General features: G+C 48.6%; 1 long non-coding RNA gene across 2 annotated transcripts in view; it reads right to left on the bottom strand.

The window, feature by feature from the left end:
• The window catches only part of LOC134337829 (uncharacterized), a 29,226-nt gene extending 9,028 nt beyond the window's left edge, over nt 1-20,198 (bottom strand). For both annotated transcript variants that reach the window (XR_010016079.1, XR_010016080.1), the window contains exons 1-2: nt 18,652-20,198; nt 12,737-13,764 (exon numbers count right to left, since the gene is read on the bottom strand). This is a non-coding gene — a long non-coding RNA (uncharacterized LOC134337829). The remainder of the gene's footprint in view (nt 1-12,736; nt 13,765-18,651) is intronic.
• Nucleotides 20,199-23,620: the final 3,422 nt, after the last annotated feature.

Here is a 23,620-nt window from a genome sequence, read left to right as displayed (position 1 = left end):
ACAGTGAGGGTTACTTCCCTTCACGGCACCCGCGAACCTGTTACTGGAAAGGTGGGAGGAGGCGCTGTCATGGGTGTCCTGATGGGGGGGAATTCGGTGTCGAGGATTGGGGTCACTGTCTGTAGTTTGGTCCGGACTTGGAGTGTCCATGAGGTGGGAAAGGGGTTTATTGTTGAATATTGAGAGGAGCTTGAGGGGGTGCCAGTGCCGGGAGCCGGATGCCGTGCTGGAGAGTGAGGTTCAATGTTAAGGGGTCAATGGGAGTGTTGTTATGTGGATTTCGGTGCTGTAAAGGGTTATTTTCAAACAGCCAGATTTGGAGAGAGTCGGCAGTGCTGGGGTATCGAGGTGGGTGGGGAGCTCAGTGCCAGTGAGCCAGCATTGTGGGACGGGGTGGGGGGTGGTGTTAAGTATCAGACTGGCTCGGCGTTTCGATACTGGTTCCAGAAGCTATTGCAAGGGGCTTGCTGGAGGAGTGTTTTTCATTGTTAGGCTATTCGGTGTTTCGAAATCACGGTGGAGTGGGATCTGTGCCGAATGCCGAAGGAACGCCGCTGGGAAATCTGGAGCTGCTCAGCATTGTCCTGATCTGCCCGAGTGACAATGTGAAAAGGTGGCCAATACCGCCATCGTGTGGCAGCACCATGAACATCAACTGAATCCGTCCAGTCCAACCCAGAGGCAAAACCCCTGCAAAATGTAACTACTTTCCAATTTATATATATCTAAAATTATAATTTGGATTTAAAATGTATATATAATAATTACATACAAATATATATTATTTCTAACTTGGTAAAGTATTCTCAGTATGACCAAATAGAATTTCACACCAAACAACAGAAAACAAGGTGAGGACGGTGAGCAAAGGTTTCAGGTAGGTTTTAAGGAATTTTGAAGGAGGTGAGGAAGTCAGAGGCTGGATTGGAACAGTATATCAATAGTGCCATGGCTGAATTCAGGGATGTTGGAGGATGTTGCTGGAGCAGAATTCAGAAAGAAGCCTGAAACACAAAAGATTCTGCAGATGATGGAAATCTGGAGCAACACCACAAAATACAGGAGGGACACAGCAGTCAGGCAGCATCTGTGAAGAGAAACGGACAGTCAGCATTTCAGACTGAAAGCATTCGTTCGTCAGGACTGGGATCATTTGAAAATCAGGATTTAAAATGGAGATACGACTAGGACAGGAATTAGTAAAGATCACTGAGAGATCATTTAATGGGTAAAAACTCAGACCAAGAGAGGGAAGAAAGTCATCCAAACATAACAGGAAATGTCCTTTCAATTCATACAAAATGGGAATTCCACAGTGAAGAAGCTGGCAATTGAAATTTGGGTCAATTTGCAAGAGATGTCTCAAGCCCAGGGAGCTGAACCCCAGTGAGGGTCAGCACCTTCAGGGGAGGGGTCTGAACCCCGGTGAGAGTCAGCACCTTCAGGGGAGTCAGGGGAGTGGCCTAATCCTGGTGGGAGTCAGCACTTCCAGGAATATTGACATCATTATTAAAGTCCCCCATCTACTGACACACTGGAACCTGTATCCAAATCCCCCCCCCCCATTTTAACCCAGGGCAGCACTGATCACGGACCGTGATGCCACTAACTGCATGTTGGGGAACTGGAGCAGATGTCTCAGGTGAATCCCTGCTGACCCCTGCCTCACCTTCTGCCGACCTCGCCAGATATTCTGTGCTTGGTGCTGGGCCTTAGACACTGAAGAGACGTAAAGGATTTGGTGCTGTTGAAAGTCACACGACGGCTCCCTCCCACCCCCCCGCCTCCGAAATTCCCCAACTGCCCTTGCTCTGCCCTCAACAGCATTAGTGTAAATCACTCACTCTGCCCCACGAGGAGGTTGCTGCACAGGGGATAAACTGGAGGGATCCTGCTGAGATATCGGCCAGGCTGCCTAGAAAGAAGTTGCTCAATGTCTGTCAGCTCTGCAGGGCCCATTCAGGCCCATCTCCTGCTCTTAACCTGCAGTCCATTTACTAAACCTCTTCAGTTCCTCCCAGAAGTGTTGTAACCTTCCCCCTGCCCCCACCTTGCCCCCCCGCCCCCTTCCCCTAACCTTCACCTGCCCTGGTTCACCCTATCCTCTTCTGAACCCGCCCTCTGACCATTCTTCCTTCACCCCTGCCCCCCAACCCTCACCCTGCCTGCCCCTCCCCCTTCCGCCTCTCCCTGCCCTTTGCCCCCTCCCTCCGCTGCCACTCCACCTGACCCCTGGCCTCTGCCTTCCCCCAGCTCCGTCCAATGCCCTCTCTCCTACCCCTCCTCCTTCCCTCTCCACTTGCCCCCTGCCTCCTGGCCTTGCCACTTTCGCCCTTCACCTCTCCAGGCCTGTGCATCATCAGAAACCTTTTGTCGTCAAGGTGCCCGGCCAAAGCCCAGGGATCCTCAGACAAACTTTAAGGTCATCATCTGACACACTCACAGCCTGTGTCACCCCCTCCTCGGGTCTCCACCCTGTCCTCACAGGTCTGTGGCTGGGGTCAGTGAGGTCACCAAATGACACATGGAGACACTGCCCCCCTCCCCCTCCTCGGTTCCACCCTGTCCCTGCCGGTCCATCCCCGGGGTCAGTGGGGAGCAGAGGCTTCCACGTCCTCGGAGAGACCGGCACATGGAGCTCGGGCCTCCAGGAATTATCTGGCGCTTCCCTAATCAAACCCGTTCCTGTTCAACCCAACCAGGGCCTCCCCTCCCCAAAGGGCTGACCACGGTCTGGGACAACTCAAGGAGGGGGTGGTGGGCCTCTCCAGAAACCTGGCTGTGTAGAGGCGGCATCTTCGACTCCAGCACTTGCTGTCCTGTGCAGTCCCAGTATCATTCCTTCCCATCCACAGACTCAGCCAGGAGTGAATCCTGCCTTTAGGGACTGGTCCAGGGCGATGTCCACTTGTACAGATTCATTCAGGAGTGGCTCCTGCATCTACAGATTGACCTAAGGGGGATACCTGCCTTTAGGGACTGGTCCAGGGCGATGACCACTTCTACTGACCCGTTCAGGAGTGGCTCATCTACAGACTGACCTAAGGGGGATACCTGCCTTTAGGGACTGGTCCAGGAATGACTCCATCTCCTGAGCCTTCCCTTTCCCAGCTCCTGGGGCAAAGTGCTGATGTTGGACTTCAAGCCGAGGTCCAAGTGAGAAGCTCTTCATACCAAAGGGGCAGATGCAAACTGCACCGTTTGTCAAACCCTGAGGCCCCCACTGTCTGCTGCCGTACCATCACCCCTTCACAGAGAAGGGGGCATAATTTCGATATCAGACCCGCAGGCAGAAACACATCAAGGCTTGTGCACACTGCAGGTGAATGGGTGTTTTACAGGCAGTCCACAATGATCTAACCAAATGAGACTTCCAAAAGTGTGGCAAGCTCCCAGTGCAGCCCCTCTCCCATTGTAGAACCTCACCCAGTGTAGAACATCTCCCAGTGTAGAACATCTCCCAGAGCAGCCCCTCACCCAGTGTAGAACATCTTCCAGTGTAGAACATTTCCCAGTGTAGAACATCTCCCAGTGTAGAACCCCTGCAGTGCAGCCATTCTTCCAGTGCAGTCCATTACTCCATCAGTACAGCAGCTCTGTCTCAACACTTTCCAGCTAAAATGTGATACCACCACCAGCCACAACCTCCCTACCTGCCCCTTTCTGCTTTCCACAGGGACCATTCTCTCCATGACTCCCTAGTCCGCCTGCCCCTCACACCCATGCCCACCCCTCCCCATGCACTTTCCCCTGTGTTAGCCCTAACCCTATACCTCGTCCTTCATCTCCACCCACGACCCTAACCAGCCCTTCCGGGCGAGGTAGCCATTCATCTGCACCTCCTCCAGTTCATTTAATGCGTCCAGTGCTCCTGACGTAGCCATCTCTACAGCGGTGAGACCAGACACAAAACCAGGCGGCTGCCTTGCCAAGCACCTGCTCTCCATCCACCGTGGCTGTCTGGAGCTCCTGGTTCACGAGCTATTTTAATTCTCCCCCCGCCCCCCTTCCCTTTCCCACATTGACATGTCCACCCTCGGCCTCCATCACTGCCCGAGGGAGACTACAATTAAAAGCACCTGATATTCCACCTGGATCTAAAAGTCACAGAACATGGAACATCACAGCTCAGTGCAGGTCCTTTGTCCCACAATGTTGTGTCGGCCTTTTAACCTAATCCAAGATCAATCTAACCCTTATCTCATAAATGTTCCTAATGTGTCTGCCTTGACCACCACCCCAGCAGTCACTCCGCTAACATACCACTGTCTGTGTAACAAACCTACCCCCCTCCACCCACCAAACTTTCCTCCTAACACCTTAAAGTTATGCTCTCTCATATTAGCTACAGCTGCATTGGTTAAAAAAAAAAGTCCACTCTGTCTGTTACTTATATAATCTTATGCACCTCCAACAAGTCACCTCCAAGCTTCCTTCACTCCAAAGAGAAAAGCTCTATTTCACTTAACCTTGCCTCATAAGCCGTGACCTCTAATACAGGCAGCATTTTGTTAAATCTCCTCTGCACCCTTTGTGGGGCTTTCACATCCTTCTTGTAATGAGGTGACTAGAACTGAACACAGTACAACAAGTGCGGTCTAACCAGAGTTTTATAGATCTGCAACATTACCGCGGGGTGTTTAAAGTCAATCCCCCGACTCACACACCACACACTATCAACTTGCACAGCAACTTTGAGGACGTGGATCCCAAGATCCCTCTGTTCTGCCACATTGCGAACAATCCTGTCATTAACTCTGTGCTCTGCTTTCCAAAGTGTGCTACTTCACACCTTCTGGACCGTACTCCGTCTGCCACTTCTCAGGCCAGCCCAACGTCCGCTGTAACCCGTGACAACCTTACGCGCATCCACAACACACCAATCTTCATATCATACGCGAATTTACTAACCCACCCTTGCACTTCCTCATCCAAGTCATGTGTAAGAAATCACAACGAGCAGGGTGCTGGATCAGATCCCTGTGAAACGACACTATTCATGAACGTCCAGGCAGAATACGTTCCATCTACTGCCACCCCCTGCCTTCTGTGGGCAAGCCAATTCGGGATCTATGTAGCCAGGTCGCTATGGATCCCATGCCTCCTGACTTCCTGAATAAGCCTACCATGGGGAACTTTTTCTATCACCTTACTAAAATCCATATGCACCACATCCACTGCTCGACCCTCATCAGTTTGTTTTGTCACTTCCTCAAAGTATTCACTGAGGCAGACGCGTCCCTCACAAAGCCATGCTGACTATCTCTAATCAGACTATGCTACTCCAAATACTCGTAAATCCTGTCTCTACGAATCCTCTCCAATAGTTTGCCCAGCACGGATGTAAAACTCACTGGACTGTAGTTACCAGGTATTGCCTTTCTTGAACAAAGGAGTAACATTTGCAATCTTCAGGTACTACTCTCGTGGCCGGTGAGGATGCGAAGATCATTGTCAAAGGCACAGCGATCCCTTTGCTTGCTTCCAGTTGTAATCCGGGATCTATCCCCTCCAGCGCCGGGGGATTATCTGTCCTAATGCTTTTCAAAAGTTCCAGCAGATCCACTTTCTTAACGTCGACACGTTGCAGCATAGTAGTCTGTTCTACACTGGCCTCACATTCATCAAGGTCTCTCTCCCTGGTGAACACTGAAGCAAAGAATTCATCAAACATCCCCTGACGCCACTTCCTCGTTTATCCCTGATCGCTCCTACTCTCACCCTAGTCATCCTCCTGTTCCCATGGTCCCTTCCAATCTTCTTAAGTCCCTTCTTAAGCTCTTCCCTGGCTACCTTATAACTCCCAGGAGCCCTGTCTGATCCTTGCTTCCTGGACCTTAAGTCTACTCCCTTCTTCTTCTCGACTAGATGTTCCACCTCTCTTGTCAACCATGGTTCCTTCACCCTACCATCCTTTCTTTGCCTCAGTGGGACAGACCCAGCCAGAACACCATCCAAGTGCTGACTAAGCAAGCTCCTCATTTCCATTGTGTGGTTCCCTGAGTACATCCCAAATCCTCCTCCCAAGTTCCTGTGTAATAGCATCATAATTCCCCACCCCCACCAATTAAATATTTTTTCCACACTGTCTGCTCCTACCCCATCCAAGGTTAAGGCAAAGGTTGTTTTATATTTTATACGGCACAGAACAGTCCCTATCAGCCCACCGAGCCACCCAGCGCTCCACCATTTTAACCCTAGCCTAATCACAGAACAACTTACAATGACCAATTACCCTACTAACCAGTATGTCTTTGGAGCACCTGGAGGAAATCCACATGCACACACACAGGAAAAACATTCGAACTTTCTAACGGAGGATCCCGAATCGAACTCCGAACTCCAGTGCCCCGAGCCGTAATACGTTGCGCTAACTGCCAAGCTACCGTGCCACACCAACACTACTGAGTTGTGATCACTGTCGCCAAAATGTTTGCCCCACTGAGCAACAGGCTCATCACCTAGTACTGCAGCCAGCATGGCCTCTCTTCTAGTCAGTCTGTCCACATATTTTGTCAGGAATCCTTCCAGGATACTCCTAACAAATTCTGTCCCATCTCAACCTTTTGCACTAAGGGGGTGCCAAGTAATATGAGGGAAGTTGAAATCACCCACGACAACAACCCTGTTACTTTTTGCATCTTTTGAAAATCTGCTTCCCGATCTGTTCCTTGGTGTCTCTGGCATAAATACTGGTAAACTGTTCTTTCTTCGTCCCTTTTCTCTCTCCTCCTGATCCACCCAGTTCCTCCTACACTCACTCCAGTCCCCGGCACCCCATCTCTTTCCACTCCTCCACCAACTCCACCTGACCACAATCCTTCCAGTAGGACATTGCCCCCTACTGGTCCCATCTGCTCTCCTCAACTCCCTTATGGGTTCCTGTCCTCTCCGACTTCATCACCTACAGCTCTATGTTGGCTCTGTCCAACACCTCCCAGTCTCTGTCATCTATTTCCACTCTTCCCTCCTCCACCTGCCTATGGCTCCCCCCCTCACCTGGATCCACCTATCACCTGCCAGTTCCTACTCCAACTTCTTCCCCTCACCTCTCTATACCTCTCTATCCCTCTACCTTTCCATCCAGGTGTAATGTCTTGACCTTAGACATCAACCGTCCATTTCCCTCCACGGATGCTGGCTGACCCACTGAGTCCCGGATGCAACTTATTCGCTGCTCCCTCAGCACTGTCCTTCCATTGGCCCAGGTCTCCACCCCTCTGGAGCAAAGGTACAGACCCACCCCCCAAAACTCAAAGACCAGGCTCAAGAGTAGCTTCTCTCTCGCTGTTGAATTGACTTCTTGGGTGATAGAATGGACCCCTGGCCTCACAATCTCCCTCGTTATGATCTTACACTTTATTCACCTACACTGCACTCTTCCGGAAGCTTCTACGCTTTATTCTGCACCGTTTTACCTCACTCTAGCTCAATGCACCAGGCAGTGATTGTATCTGTACAAACAGGAAGCGAGACAGCACGCAGAATGCTGGAGGATCTCAGCAGGCCAAGCAGCATCTACGGTGAGGAATAACTAGTTGACGTTTCAAGGCCCTTCATCGGCCTGAAGCGTCAACTGTTTATTCCCCTCCCCACATGCTGCCTGACCCGCCGAGCCCTCCAGCATTTTGTGCCTTGCTCTGGAGTCCCAGCATCTGCAGAATCTCTCGTGTTAGAGCATTTAAGGCAAGCTATTTTTACCTTATAGTGTATGACAATAATAAACCAATACAAATCACTTCTACCAGAGACAAGAGTGCAGTCTGTGACTCAAAAGACAGAAGCGTGTCCCGACAGCACAGACACAGAGTCCCACAGCTCTAACTTTACCCTCTGCCTCACCCTCCCAGGCACCACCGTGCCAAGGTAACCCCCAGCTTCCCTGTCGCCGAGCTGCATCCTCGAACGGACCCGACTCCCTCTGACAAGCAGCTCTCTGCTGACTCACTCCGTGTTATCATCCTGCTGGGAAGCAGTGTTCCAATCGAAGGATGACTCAGGGTTCTCCTGCAGCCAATCAATAGGCTGTTACTTGCTGGATGAGCATGATATCATCCCAGCTTTGGCCAATCACACGCAGTGTAGATTCAAAGCAGCTCATCTTTAAACTTTGGTACCTTAGCAAATTCAAATTCCTCCACAATCATAGAGTACTTGAACTACAGCACAGAAACAGGCCCTTCAGCCCATCTAGTCTGCGCTGAAGTCATCCAAAATAATTTTCCGTCAATAAACTAATTTACCTCTGTACAAAGGCTCAGCAGTTCAGTTTTATTGCCAAGTACGCATGTACAATACAACTCTTATATTCGTCTCCTCCAGATAGTCATGAAGTATAGAAAAACCATGGGAGTTGTTGAAAGAAAAGAAATCACCCCCCCGCATGAAAAAGATAAAGAAACAAAACTCTCAAACCCCAAAAACCCCACCCATTTCTTAAAAGAAAAAACAGCAACAATAACATCAAATCCCCAACCCCCTCCCTTGCAGAAAAGAACAGTGACAATAATATCAAATCTCCAAACCCCTCCCTCACACACAGAAAAACACCAACACTCTTTGACCATAAGACCATAAGGCATAGGAGGAGAATTAGGCCATTCAGCCCATCGAGTCTGACCTGCACTTGATCATGGCTGATTTATTTCCCCCTTAGCCCCATTCTCCTGCCTTTTCCCTGTAACCTTTGATGCCCTGACTAATCAAGAACCTATCAACCTCTGCTTTAAATCTCCTGCACCGTCTGTGACAATGAATTCCACAGATTCGCCACCGCCTGGCAGATTCGGATTTGTTTCTTTATCACATGAACACCGAAACACAGTGAAATGCAATAACCACAACACAACTAAAGGATGTGCTGGGGTCAGGCTGCAAGTGTCACCACATACTGACACAACACAGCATACCCACAGCATTCAACAGAACAAACCAACACAGCGTCCCCACAGCATTCAACAGAACAAACCAAGCAAACAACAACAGGAAGTCTCCTCCCTCTCTCTCTCTCTCTCTCTCTCTCTCACACACACACACACACACACACACACACACACACACACAGTCCTCCAACCCCAGGACTGGCTGCCTGTGGGCCTCCAGCCTCCAGTAAACTCGTAGGCTCGCAGATATCGGGCCTCCAATTCCCCAGTGGACTTGGAGACTCAGGGCCTTCAGCCATTTGGACTCAACTTCAGACTTTTGATTGACCTTTGAGCTTTGATCTTCAGTAAAGGAATTCCTCCTCTTCTCTGTTCTAATGGGATACCCTTCTATTCTGAGGCTGTGCCCTCTGGTCCTAGATAGGTTAGTTCACCAAAGATTATGGGGAGAAGCCAGGGGAATCCAGTTGAGGGGGATAGTAAATCAGCCATGATTGAATGGTGGAGCAGACTCGATGGACAGAATGGCCTAATTCTGCTCCTGTGAGTATGTTGGTCTCCCACTATTGAAAACATTCTCCATGTCCACTCTATCTGGACCTTTTAATAGGCTTTAATGAGAACCCACCCCCACCCCCTGCATGTTACACACACAGCACCCTAAGGTGTCGGGATGGTATGTAGCCACAGATTTGATGCAGTCGATTCCATTGAACCTCTCCCTAATGATACCCCCCATCACAAGGATGTTGATGGGAATGCAGGGGGCCTCAGTGACGGTGATGGCTTTCAACGCTGAGGGTGGGTGGTGGGACTTTCTCTTGTCAGAGGCAGCTATCGGTTAACACACAAAGGCAGCCTTGTTTCACTGATGAGGAACGAGTCAGACGTGCCGCCATTGTGTTTAACCTGACCACTTTGGCCTTCGTGGAGCTGCAGGATGGTGAGGAATTTCAGGGGACAGCCGAGCTTCGACAGAGTCTTCCAGAGACCATCGTGGCTGACTGTATCAAAGGCCTTGGTCAGGTCAACGAATGCAGCGTACAGTCCCATGTTCCGCTCACAACACTCCTCCTGTACCTGGTGTAGGACGAAGATCGTGTCGGATGTGCCTCTGTTCGATCTGAATACGCACCAACTCTCTGTGAGGTTGCCTTTGGCAACGATAGGATGATTTTGTCCAGGAGAATTCTGGCGATGATTTTCCTGGCAATAGACAGCAGGGTAATGCCACTGTAGTTTGAGCAATCCGGTTCCTCCCCTTTGTTCTCGTACAGGGAGACAATTACAGTGTTGCGTAGGCCATTTTGGGACTGAACCTTTCTCCCACCAGAGTGTGAACTGGTTTGTGCAGTCGCTCAGGAGAATGTCTCCACCCATTTTGTACACTTCCGCTGGGATCCCATCAACACCTGGGGCTTTATGGCATTTCAGGTTGGAAATAGTAACCCAGAGTGGGTTGGCCATCAAGCTTAAAACCTGGCCTCATGCTGGGGATCATTTTTACGGAGGCTTCTTGTACTTGATGAGTATCCCTGAAAAGGCTCTCACAGTGCTCTGTCCATTGCCTCCTGTTGGCTTCCTTGTCCGTCAGCAGGCCGGAGCCATTGGATGAGCGTAGAGGGGATTGACTGTAACGAGTTGGACCATGCACTACACACAGCGATTCGTAGAAGGCTCAAGTATTGCCGGTGTCTGCATTGTGCTGTGTTTGTTCTGCTAGGGCCATCCACCAATCGTTTTGCATCTGTCTCAGTTTGGCTTGTAGCTCTGTATTCTGCCTTGGCTGCTTGGTCCTTGAGTCTAGACAGGACAGGATCTGGAGCAGGTTCCCCATTTCAATGTTGTTTTCATCAAACCAGTCCTTGTTTCTTCTTGAGGGGTACCCAACTATCTTGGCACCCGCATCTTGGATGGCAGTCTAGGTGCCCCCATTTCTTTCCCATGTCAGAATGTGTGCTTGGGTACCTTTGCTGTCCAGTTTCGCCCTTAGCTTGAGCTGGTATACGTCTCGGAGGCCAGAGAGCTTATCCACCTGGAGTCTCTTCAACCGTGGTCCCATTTTCCTTATTGCTGGCTTGATAGCCAGTCTGACTTCCGCCCTGATCAATCTGTGATCCGTATGACAGTCTGCACTCAGCATGACCCTGGTGTGTAGAACATCCGACACACCAGGATGTACTCCAGAAGATGGCAGTGTTTGGACTGGGGGTGTCTCCAGATCGTCTTGAACCTGGCTTTCTATTGAAACAGCATATTTGTCATAACCTGACCTAATTCTCTGCAGAACTCCAAGAGCATCCAGTTTCCAACACCATGATGACCTAAGACTCCCAGATTAGAACGCATACAGGAGCATGTCAGGTGGACAAAAATAAATGGACTGCGCAGGGAAGATAAAAAGATTAAAAAATCAAGTTGCAGTTACAAAAAGAGCACTAATCTGCATGTTGTTGATGAAAAATCTGATAATGATGAGAGGGACACAGGACTGAATAGCCTTGAGATTTACCATGTGAAAACTGACAATAGACAAACAGTACGGCTTACACAGAAGTGAACAGAAAATTAATTAAAATGGAATTGGACACTGGCTCGGCTGTTTCAGTCATTACACAAAATGAGTTGGAATGGCATTTCAAAGATACTGAACTGAAGCCTGCAGATATCCAGCTGAGAACCTATACTGGGGAAAAGGTAACTCCTGTGAGAATGACTTCGTAACAGTGAAATACAACAACCAACAAGCCACATTGGGCTTGTATGTGGTAAAAGTTGAGGACCAGCATTGTGGGGTTGTGTTTAACTGAGACAACTACAACTTGATTGGAATTCCATCCACCATTTACATGCCACGTCCCCTGCAACAGAGTCAACTGAAAGTGAATTAAGAAAGGTACTGGATAATGCCACAGCAGTGGTCAAGGATGCCTTTGGTAAAAGAAAACATATCACAGGTAAAACAGTGTTAAGTGAAAATGGCACACCCAAGTTTTACAAATCCCATCCGAGTCACTTATACCATCTGTGATAAAGTAGTCAGTGAGATAGGTCGCATGGAGCCTGAAGGAGTGCTTTCCAAGGTTGAGTGGAGCCCGTGGGCAATGCCAGTGGTCCAGGTAGCTGAGAAGAATGGGCCTGTCAGGATCTGTGGTGATTTTAAGGTCACCATGAACTAAGTACTGAATGTAGATCAATACCCTCTGCCCAGGATGGAGGATATCATTGCAAACCTTTCTGGAGGGAAACACTTCAGCAAAGTGGACATAGCTGAGGCCCACCTACAGATGAAGATGGAAGACGAGCCCAAAGTGTTTCTCACCATAAACACTCACAAAGGATTTATCGCTATAAAAATCTTATTTTTCAAGTAGCATCTGCACCTGCACTGGCAGAAAGCTGTGGATCGGGTGATGCAAAGCTGCCCAGACACTCAGTGTTACCTGGATGACATCACTGTTACCATGAAGGATGATGGGGAATATCTCCAAAATCTCAATACAGTGATAAAAAGATTAGAAGATTAGGGGCTCAGAGCATGACACAACAAGTGTGAATTCTTTAAACCAAGCATCACTTACTGTGGTCAAACTATTGACGCATAAAATTTACACAAGTGTGCTGAGAAAATCAACATTCATGGATGTCCCAAGGCCAAAAGATGTGTCCTTTGTATGGTCTGTCAATTACTATAACAGGTTCCCGACAAAGCTGGCTACTGTGCTCCAACCCTTGAACTCATCACTACAGATAGAGAAATGGCAATGGACAAAGCAGTGTGAGGTGGCTTTTCAAATGATAAAGGAAATGGTGAGATCAGACACTGTACTCACACATTACCAAGTGAAGCTTACCTGTGGTGCCTCGCCTTGTGGTATAGGTGCAGTCACATCACGTTATGAATGATGGTAGTGAACGACCCATAACCTTTGCATCATGTTCCCTTACAGATGCAGAGAAAAAATATGCACAGATTGACAGAGAGGCCTTGAGTCTAGTTTGGAGTGTAAAACGTTTCAACCAGTACATGTATGGGAGAGAGTTTACCCTCATTAACGATCATCAGCCGGTAGTGTCTCATTTTCAATCCACAAGAGGGTGTTACACTAACAGCAACAACACAAACGCAGAGATGGACTCCGTTTCTTGGAGGACACAGTTACAAGATTGAATTCAAGAGGACAACTAATCACGGAAACACTGAAGGATTGTCCCGTTGACCCTCGGAAAAGAAAATACCTGAAAAATTTATAAAAGCCGACATTCCTCTTACATATTCTCCCTAATGCAAATTGAAAGTCTCCCTATTATGGCAGAGATGATCCAAAGGAAAACTAGAAAAGACCCCACACTGTCTCAGGTCCACATGGGCACCCAAAATGGCTGGAATGTGCAGCAGGAATCCCAGATCCCCCATTTTTACCAGCGCCGGGATGAACTTGCCCTTGAAGAAGGCAGCCGTGTGTGGGGAAAGAGAGTTGTTGTACCATCCGGGGTGGGAGCTGAGGTGTTGGAGGAGCTGCATGTCAGCCATCTAGGAGTGGTCAAAAACGAAAGCGTTGGCTCGATGCTTTGTCTGGACGACCTGGGATAGAACAGCAGATCAACCAGCTTCTCATGCACTGTCCAGGGGATGCCGGGAATGGTGCCTCTCCATCCCGGGGAGCGGCCTGCATTGCCCTAGCAGAGGATTCATGTGGATCTTGCCAGACCGGCTGTGGGCACGGGTCTCTTGGAGATGGGGCAGCAGCTGCAGGGTGGCCAAAGATGTTCTTGGTTGTTCGCACGTTGTTGGTGTGTTGGCAGGCCTCTTCTCGGGGACTGGCGTTCTTGGTCAGTGACAATGGATCACAGTTTTGTTGCAGAACAGTTTCCATCATTCCTGAAAATGAATCGAATAAGACATATTACATCTACACTGTGTCACCTAGCTACAAATGGATTGGTGGAAAGGTCTGGTCAGAGTCAAAGAACACACTGCAAACAATGTCAGCAGAACACTATACACACTACACTGAATCAGTAGCTCGCCAATCTCCTCCTTGCCTATCGCAGTGCTGCACACTCCACAACCAACAACTCACCAGCTATGCTGTTCCTGGCTCGTCCCTTGTGCTCACACTTGGATCTCCTCAAACCCAATCTCAGAAGGCGTATGCAGGACAAACAGCTGAGACAAATTGAGGGCTCCTCAAACAAGGAGGTTTGATGTTTCTCTCTTGATGAGAGACTACATGTGATCAAAAGTGGGTACTCAGATAGATTAAGGACAGAAATGGATCATTCTCCTATAGGGTGGAGGTTGCATCTGATGACAACTGGAGATGGCACATCGATCAGTTGAAAAGAGCAGAGTCGGTTGTTCGAGAAGAAAGGTAGCCAGAGTTGTCAGAACCACTTCCTGCAGCCCCAGAGTCAAATCCCACAACCACCATGGAGGAGGCCCCAAAAACTGAATTAGTTTCACAGCGACAAGTCTCACCTGCCAAGCAGAGTGGCCCCCTTGTTGGGAAAGGCATTATCCCACAAAAGTAAGAAATCCTCCACAGCAATTAGATTTTTAGGACTAAATGGGACAATTTAAAATGTACTATACTATGGATTTCTATATAGAAGTAGTATTATATAGTATACTGTATCTCTCTCTCTCTCTCTCTCTATATATATATATACATACATATATACACACATACACATATAGATGCATTCTATATTGAGTTGGAGTTTATAGCTAAGCAGGAAGTTGTGTTGTGTATTTAATATTTCAGTACTAATTGAGTAATATTGTGAATATTTTGTTTGATTAAGCAGTCTTTGTTGTTTAGCTAATTCATTATGGGTTGTATGTAAAAGTATGTGAATGGCATACGTCATTATGCCACCACGTCATATGTATGTGCCTCGCTAAAAGTAAAAACTAAACAGACACAAGTTATCCCCGGCCCTGTGTTTTTCTTTAGTTTTATGTTTTGGAGTTACAAAACATAACACACACCATCCAGATGATCAACAGGTGACTTTGTCCTGCCACATACAGGTGGACTATTCCAGAACGCAGATGCAGGGAGAATGAAGGACCAGGTGTATGTTTCTAGGGCAGCCTGGAGGGGAACCTGCAGGGGGTGGTGTTCTCCTGCCTATCATGCCAGTACTTCTCCGAAGATCGTCACCCCATCATGGTGGAGAAGCTTGTGAGTTCCTGAGATCCCAAGAGCGATGGCGTCTGGGGTTTCGCCATCTGGCGCACAGCTCCTGGGAGGGTCACCCATGAAGGCAAGGTCAAGGGGGAGGTTCCAGACGAAGAATAGTCCAACCAAAACCTCAATGGGGAGCTCGTGGAAGATGATGACACATCACAACAGCAGTGAAGGTGGAGGAAGGCTGCAGCAGTGAAGGATGCCCAGTCATTTTGCATTCCACGTTTCTGGATCCTGACCATGATCTGCCACGGACCATGTGGTGGCTGCCCACGTATCTGTACTGAGATCTTCGGTCCTCTGCAGGGAGCTGGAGTGCATTGGGCTCTGAGGTTCTGTGAGCACCTGAACTGGTTAACTGTTGTTTAATGAGAGTCATTAATTATTCAGTTCCTTGTGTTTATCCGAGTGGCGTGATCTTCATAATGTGATCTCCTGGTGCTTTCTGTATAAACTTGTTAAGTTTATTTTGATAGGCTCAGGGATTCCATATTACTCGTATTATTTCAGCAGATGTCTGATTAACCCGAATCACGGGGTCCCAGTTTTGAGAAGGGTCTCTCAGCCAAGCCATCGGTCTTCTGTTGGGATTCTTATGAATAAACCCTGGTCACTGTCTTCCCTCCATACTTGGGTTCTGATGCTGCCAGTGCACGTCATGACAGAAGGACTCCACCAAGTAATGGGCCCATTGGAGGTTGAACAGTGACGTTTTGACATCAGTCGGCTTTAGTTGAGAATCCCATCTGTTCTCAACTCCACGTTTGGAGTTTCTCAGGTTTACATTCCCAGTGTCTCTCGTCTACATTCTAAATTTCTCAAGTGCACATTCCAAGCTTCTCTAGTCTACGTTCAGGTTTTAACCCGGTTTCAAGGATCTTTTCAAGTCGATGCATCCCAGTCTGAGCAACCAAGTTTCTCAAGGTCATCAATGTTCTCAAAGTCGGCAAGGTTTCCCAGGGCACTCCATGGCCCCTCAGGTTTTCTAAGACTTCAGTGTTTCCAAGGTTTTTCAATGCTCTCCCTGTCTTGAAGTTTCCAGGTCTCTCTCAAGGATCCCAAGTCTTTCTTGGACTTCCTCCCGAGTCCTTCTTGAGGTTTTTCAGGTCTCTCTTAGGGTTTCCCAGGGCCCTCTCGGGTTTCTGTCTTGGGTGGCCCAGATCTCCCTCTCAAGCTCCCCAGGTCTCTCTTGATCTCTCCAGGTCCCTCACAAGTTCCCCAGGTCTCTCTCGAGTCATCCCTGGCTCTCAGGTTTATTGGTCTCCATGGGCCGTCAGGTGCCGGTTTTTGGGAGATGGGTACCCCGATGAGCTCTTCAGGTTTGTGCGGGGAGATGGAGACGGAATTGGTGTTTTTCTCGAGCAATTTGCTGTTTGTAATGTGGTCTCCTGGTGCTTTCTGTATATATTTATTTTGATAAGCTCAGGGATTTTATGCTATTTTAATTATTGAAGTGGACGCCTGATTAGTGCTAATCGCTGGGTCCTAGTTTTGAGAATTTTACATCTCAGTGTCACCAATATTCTGTTGGAGTTCTTATGAATAAACCTTGGTTGCCTTCTTTATGTCAAAGTCTGTCTTTCCTCTGTACTTGGGTTCCCACATTGCTAACACACATCGTAACCGTCTCGGCCTCCCCACATTATAACACAGTCACACACAGGTGGTCTCCATTAAGAGAATCCACCCTAACACACAACCCCTTAGGAGGAACTCGTTCTCAACTCGAGTGATCGTACTACTGCTACTTGCAGGTAGAGGTTTCAGGTTGGGGAGGTGCTCCCTGCTTGGCCTCGGTGGGTAACCACAGCACATTCTGTAGGTGGTGCGGACTGCAGCCGCTGTGTGCTGGTGGAAGTTCAGGACAGTGGACGGAGTGACAATGAACAGGTAGTGTCCACGCTGTTTTGTTGGAACTGCACCTATCCAGGGTTGTGCCTCACAGAATGTGGGGAGCAAAGTTTGAATCACTTCCCACAGGCCACACAGCTGCTTGTAACTAGAGTCTGGCTACAACATGGAAGGAGAACTTCTGGGGCATCGCCTTTGTAGTGGTGGGGTGGCGGCGGGGGGGTGGTTGGAGGTGGGAAGTAGCTGGTCCACGTAGGTTTGTTGCCAGTGGTAGGATGTTGACAGTGGAGAATTCAGCTCTGGGATCCTTACTGACTATTATAGGTATGTAGTTAGACTTTCCCATTGGAGACAAGGTTCTGAAAGGTATTCGCAGGTTGAATGTAGAGAGGAGATTTCCACTCAAAGCTAAGAATAGGGCTCAGCCATTTAAGAGGTGTGGCCAACGTTCTTCGCTCTGGAAGCTGTGAGTCATTGGAACTGCCTTCTCCAGAGGGGGTGAAAGCAGAGGGATAAACAAGGCAGTGAAAAGTTACTGGAGCAAGGCAAGAATGTGGTGTTGAGGTCACAGTGGAATCAGCCACAGCCCTGTTGAATATGACACAGGGCTGGAGAGACTGGAGGCCCTTTCCCACTTCTAATTCTCATTGAAGGGGTCAGTGGTAGAAAGGCTGAGCAGCTTCATGTTCCTGGGTTCCAGCAGCTTGGAGCCCAATACTGACGAAATCACAAAGAAGCCAAGCCAGGGTCTCCAATTTATTCGGAGTTTGAGGAGATTTGGTATGCCACTGAAAACTCTTGCAGATTTCCACAAATGGAAAGCATGCCCACTGCCTGGTTTTGCAAGCCCCAGTGCACAGGATTGCAAGAGGCTACAGACAATCGTAGTCTCAGCCAGCCCCAACATGGGCACAACTCTCCCTAGCATCGAGAACCTTTTCAACAGGTGGTACCTCACAAAGGTGGCATCTGCCGCTAATGATCCTCACCATCTGAGAAATGCCCTCATCTGGTCACCGCTATTGGGGAGGAGGCATAAAGACCCACACTCAATATTTTAGGAACAGCTCCTTCCCCTCATCATATTTCTGAACGCACAATGAACACATGAATATTACTTAGTTATTCCTTTTTTGTTGTGCTATTTATTTATTTTGTCATTCATATTAATTATATGTATTTGCACTGTACTGCTACTGAAAGACAACAGATTTCACACCATATAAGTCAGTGATAATAAACCTGATTCTGATTAATTCGTAAACACGAGGAAATCTGCAGATGCTGGGTGTCCTGACGAAGGGTCTCAGCCCGAAATGTCGACTGTACCTCTTCCAAAAGATGCTGCCTGGCCTGCTGCGTTCCACCAGCATTTTGTGTGTGTTGGCTCTGATTAATTCGTGTTTGCTTTCCCTCCCACTTACTGGCCGGAGCTTGGTGCTTCGTTACAGTGAACACCCAGCAGGTGGCAGCAAAGGACCGGAGATACGACAGCTCCGGCCTGGTTACAGCTAGGAAAGTCCGTTTGGCCCATTTCCACCGTGCTGGCTCTTCCAGTTTGCTGCATTCCCCCTAGTTTTCACATTGCTCTACAATCATCTTCCCCCTAGATAATATCCAGCACCCTCTTAAATGCAATATAGGAAACTGTCAATATGTGAAACCTCTGGAAGCGAATTCAGGCAGGATCATAGGTCCAGGGAGGAAGAGTCTGCACTCACCTTTCCCCTGACTCCAGGATTGAACCCAGATTCATTAATGACGAATGCTGTTGTTCTCTGAACGTAGAGGCATCGAGTCAGCCGAAGGTACGGATGAGCAACGCGATGTGTCATGGCTTATGCTGACCCTGTCACCTTCAGGAAGAAAGACCACAGCGGCCACAACACTTTAGCTGCCGGGGTGGACGGACGGGTGGCCTCGGGGAACCCGACCTGTCGCTTCCGCCCTTGGTCCTCATTACTGTGGGCCCCTGGTTCTGGTCAGAGCGTGACTCGGGGCGCAGTCATGTGGAGCCGGTATCAGTCCGGATCATGGGGAATGGCTGTCGCCGGTCACGTCCCCCGCCCCGCCCCAGGCTCCGAGCAACAGCGGCGAGCGCTCGCCCCTCGGGGTACCGATCAGGAAACTAGGGAGATCGGTCTGATCGGGAAATGCAGGAAAGACATTCCAGCCTGGGAGTGATGAGGATGCGGCTCCTGCCCCGCATGAGGGGTTGAGACGGCTATCAGAGGGTCGGGCTGGAGACCATTTTCGCTGCCGGCCTGGACGGACATGCGGCCTCTGGAGACGAGGACTGTCGCTTCCATCCTGAGCCCCCGGAATGTGAAACAGAAAATTAAACCTCGCGCGGAGTATAAACTCCATCCCAAACACCGGAGCAAACGGCCCGTGTCTCTCTTTGGAACATGGAAGCAGCCATTCTGACCATCCAAGTATTCGCTCTCTCCTTGCGGAGGCTCCCGTTTTCCCTGGTCCGTCACCACTGCCCTCTGCTCGCCTCTCCCTGCTCTACATGCCTGGTCTCTCTGAGCCTATCTGTGTAGCTCATTGCAACCCCCCCGCCGCCACCTTCTCACCTGTTTTTGAGAGACAAGACTCCTTGAAATTCCCCATTGCATTTATTTTCTTCCCTCAAGGAAGAACAAGGATGCCTTGTTTCCAAGACTGGGGGGGAATGGAAGATGCCGACGTGAGGATTCTTTCAAGGGCAGGGCAAACACGGTACTCAGGGCAGAACTTGGTCCGATGGTAGAAAGGTCCCAGACAGTGAGAGACGGACTGTGCTGTGTAGTTACACACACACACACACATAAATATAAACATACACACACACACACCTAACTACAGACACACTCAACTCTCTTACCCCATGGACACATATACACACACACACACACTACAAACACACCTCACTACAGACACGCACATCTCTGTTATCCCATAGACACATACACACATAAATATAAACACACACACACACACACACTACAAACACACCTCACTATAGACAGGCACATCTCTCTTACCCATGGACACACACAGACTCAGGCACACTGGCTAGAAACACATCTCACTACAAACACCCCTCTCACCCCTCCACTCCACAGAGCCGTTTGGCCAAGGCCCTTGTCTAGAGGCTGCTGTAACCTTCCATTGGCCAGCAGATCTCATTAAAATGTGAAAAACTTCAAACTGTTAATAATCAGATCACTTTAATAGAATTGGATGGATGGGATCAGTTTTATTTTCTGTGTAAAACAAATAAAGAGCCTTTAATTATTTAACTTCAACAAGTTTCATTGGTGGTGTGTCTCATTTACAGTGACACTTCTGTGTGTCAATCACTACAAGTATCAGAATGCACAGGAGGTGAACAACAAACAATATGGGGTTTAAAAAGGATCTAGTGAAAAACAACCTCGTGCTTTCCTAGTGTGTATGATGAATAATCTCTTCTCAGGCTTCCAGCCGGGTACAGGTATCAATTTTAATCAACGTTTCAATGACAAACTCTGCCATCTTCATCAGGGGTGATGCTTGGGCATTTATACCCCAGTCCGGTGGTATTTATACCCCCATCGTCCATCCCTCCTGATTGGTTAGTCCTTATCCAATCAGGTTTCTACTCTCCCACTTTGTATACAATCGAATTCCAGTTCTTACTTACAGCGAGACCTTCATCTTTGTTAAAATTCTTTTCCTCTGGTTTTATTTCAATAGCTTCCTTCACCAGGCGGTCACAAAATCCATTGGCACAGCGTCGAAGTCAATCCCATGGCTATGTCAACCACCTTTTCAAGCATTCCTTGTCATCTATCAGCTGATTGGCTTTCTATGTATTACACAGATCCAGGGTTCATCTCAGTGCACTTGCAGTATATCACATAATTTCACTTCATAGGACTACAGGAGGAATGGAGATGGGCTAACCCCTATTGACACCAATGGATCTGGGGTTGAGAGAGTGAACAGCTTCAAGTTCCTCGGCATCCACATCACCGAGGACCTCACATGGTCTGTACACACCAGCTGGGTGGTGAAAAAGGCACAATGGCACCTGTTTTATCTCAGATGGTTGAGGAAGTTTGGCATGGGTTCCCAAATCGTAAGGACTTTCTACAGGGGCACAATTGAGAGCATCCTGACTGGCTGCATCACTGCCTGGTATGGGAACTGTACTCCCCTCAATCACAGGACTCTGCAGAGAGTGGTGCGGACAGCCCAGCACATCTGTAGATGTGAACTTCCCACTCTTCAGGACATTTACAGAGACAGGTGTGTAAAAAGGGCCTGAAGGATCATTGGAGACCCGAGTCACCCCAACCACAAACTGTTCCAGTTGCTACCATCCGGGAAACGGTACCGCAGCATAAAAGCCAGGACCAACAGGCTCCGGGACAGTTTCTTCCACCAGGTCATCAGACTGATTAATTCACACTGACATAACTGTATTTCTATGTTATATTGACTGTTGTACGTACCTATTTATTATAAATTATAAATTACAATAATAAAATGAAGTTCTCAGAAGAGCCCTGGCTTTTAGATCACTCATACCAACAATAAGAGAAAGACAACTCAGATTCCTAGGACATATCATGCGGAAAGATGAACTAGAAAAACTCATACTCTCTGGAAAGATCGAGGAGAGCAAACCTAGAGGAAGACCTGGGCTTATGTACATCAAAAGCATAGCCAGGTGGCTACTCATCGAGGAAATGGAAGTAGTGCAAAAAACAGAAATAGAATGTAGTGAGGTGGTGTTCATGGGTTCAATGTCCATTCAGAAATCGGATGGCAGAGGGAAAGAAGCTGATCATGAATTGCTGAGTGTGTGCCTTCAGGTCTCTATAGATAGATAGATACTTTATTGATCCCAAAGGAAATTACGGTGTCACAGTAGCATTACAAGTGCACAGATATATAAATATTAGGACAGAAGTAAGAAAGAATAAAACATAAGTTGCCTCAAACAGTCTTCCCTGGCTATAGGTTGACTCATTATAGAGCCTAATGGCCAAGGGTGAGAATGACCTCATATAGCGCTCTTTCTACCTCCTTCCTGACAGTAATGACGAGAAGAGGGCATGTCCTGGGTGGTGGGTGGTGGGAGTCCTTAATGATGGACACCACCCTCCTGAGGCATTGCTCCTTGAAGATGTCTTGGGCACCACAGAGACCGTTATCTGTGATGGACCTGGCTAATGTTACAAGTTTCTGCAACTTATTTCGATCTTGTGCAGTAGCTCCCCCATTATTCCCCCCCCCCCACATGCCAGACGGTGATGCAGCCAGTCAGAATGACTGGTGAAGGAACTGCTGCACCTTCACTTTGACCTGATCATAACAATTGATCATCTTGTCAATTAGTCCAGGCCAGACCCAGGGCTGGAAATGAAACGGGAGAAGATGACGTACTCACCCTCTGTTTGAAGTACGTGGAGCACAGCCGCGGCCTTGACCCCAGTGAGTTCTCTGATCTCAGACACCATTACCAGAACCATGGGAGCACAGATACACTGCTGTAAGATTTTGTCCAAATGCAGTCTGTCAAAAGACATACATTTCAGTGAGAATCCGCGCCCCAAGTTGTGTGCCTTTCAGAACATTGCCAGCACTGTGTACTCCTGTGTGATATTCCCAAGTCAGCTCCTTTGTGTCACATCAACAATGCACAGCTGTGTGACTGGGGTCTCTAATCCACTGTTCAGGAAAATACTCCACACCAGCTATCACCTCACCACACTCGCTGACACACTCACACACTCATTGGCACACTGACTACACTCATTGACATTCTCACTGCACTCACAACACTCACTGACACATTCACCACACTCACTGGCACACTCACCACACTCACACACTCACTGGCACACTCACACAGTCACTGACGCACTCACACAGTCACTGACACACTCATTGACATACTGACTACACTCACTCACACACTCACACTTGCAGCACTCACTGACCACACTCACAGTCACTGACACACTCACCACACTCACACACTCATTGACACACTGACACACTCACCACACTCACAGTGTCACTGACACACACAACTAACACTCAAATCCCTGGATTTCCATGCTGAAGACAAGACTGAAGATTCATTTTTCGGACAAATGTGTTGGACTGATGACCCATCTTGGCATCCTGCTGAGATCCCCACCAGTACAGAGGCTGTGCTTCGGCTGATTTAATTCACTCCAGGGCTCGGAGCCCGGAGCCATCCACCTTTTTCTCCTGATGCACCTTCACCTGTCTACATCCACAAGACACAAGTCTGGAGCACGATGGAAGGAGTGACATTCCAACAACCCTCGAGAAGCTCCATGTTATCCAGGACTGAGCTGCCCTTCGATTAGCCTCACCACCCTGGACACTTGTTCTCTCTATGGCTGGTGCACAGTGACTGCCAGCACCTTCTGCAAAGTGGACAGACAGCACGAGAGGAGCCCAGGTAAGTCATTTACGCATCCTGATAGGTCTGGGGTTCTCTGCTTGGTAAGAGCCCCAGATTGGTAAAGGTTAACAAATTGAACTATGTCTTATCACCACTCTGCCACTCCCCCTCCCCCACCCCTTTCCTTGTCACCACACTACTTCCCACCGTGATCTAGGAGGTCACAGTGGTCACAAATCACATCTAGTAGGGTAGTCCCTTGTTGGATGAACCAG

Source organism: Mobula hypostoma, chromosome 25 (genome assembly GCF_963921235.1).
Source record: "Mobula hypostoma chromosome 25, sMobHyp1.1, whole genome shotgun sequence".
Taxonomy (NCBI): Eukaryota; Metazoa; Chordata; class Chondrichthyes; order Myliobatiformes; family Myliobatidae; genus Mobula; species Mobula hypostoma.
Note: the sequence above shows the minus strand (reverse complement) of the source record. Positions and strands in the feature narration are given on the sequence as shown.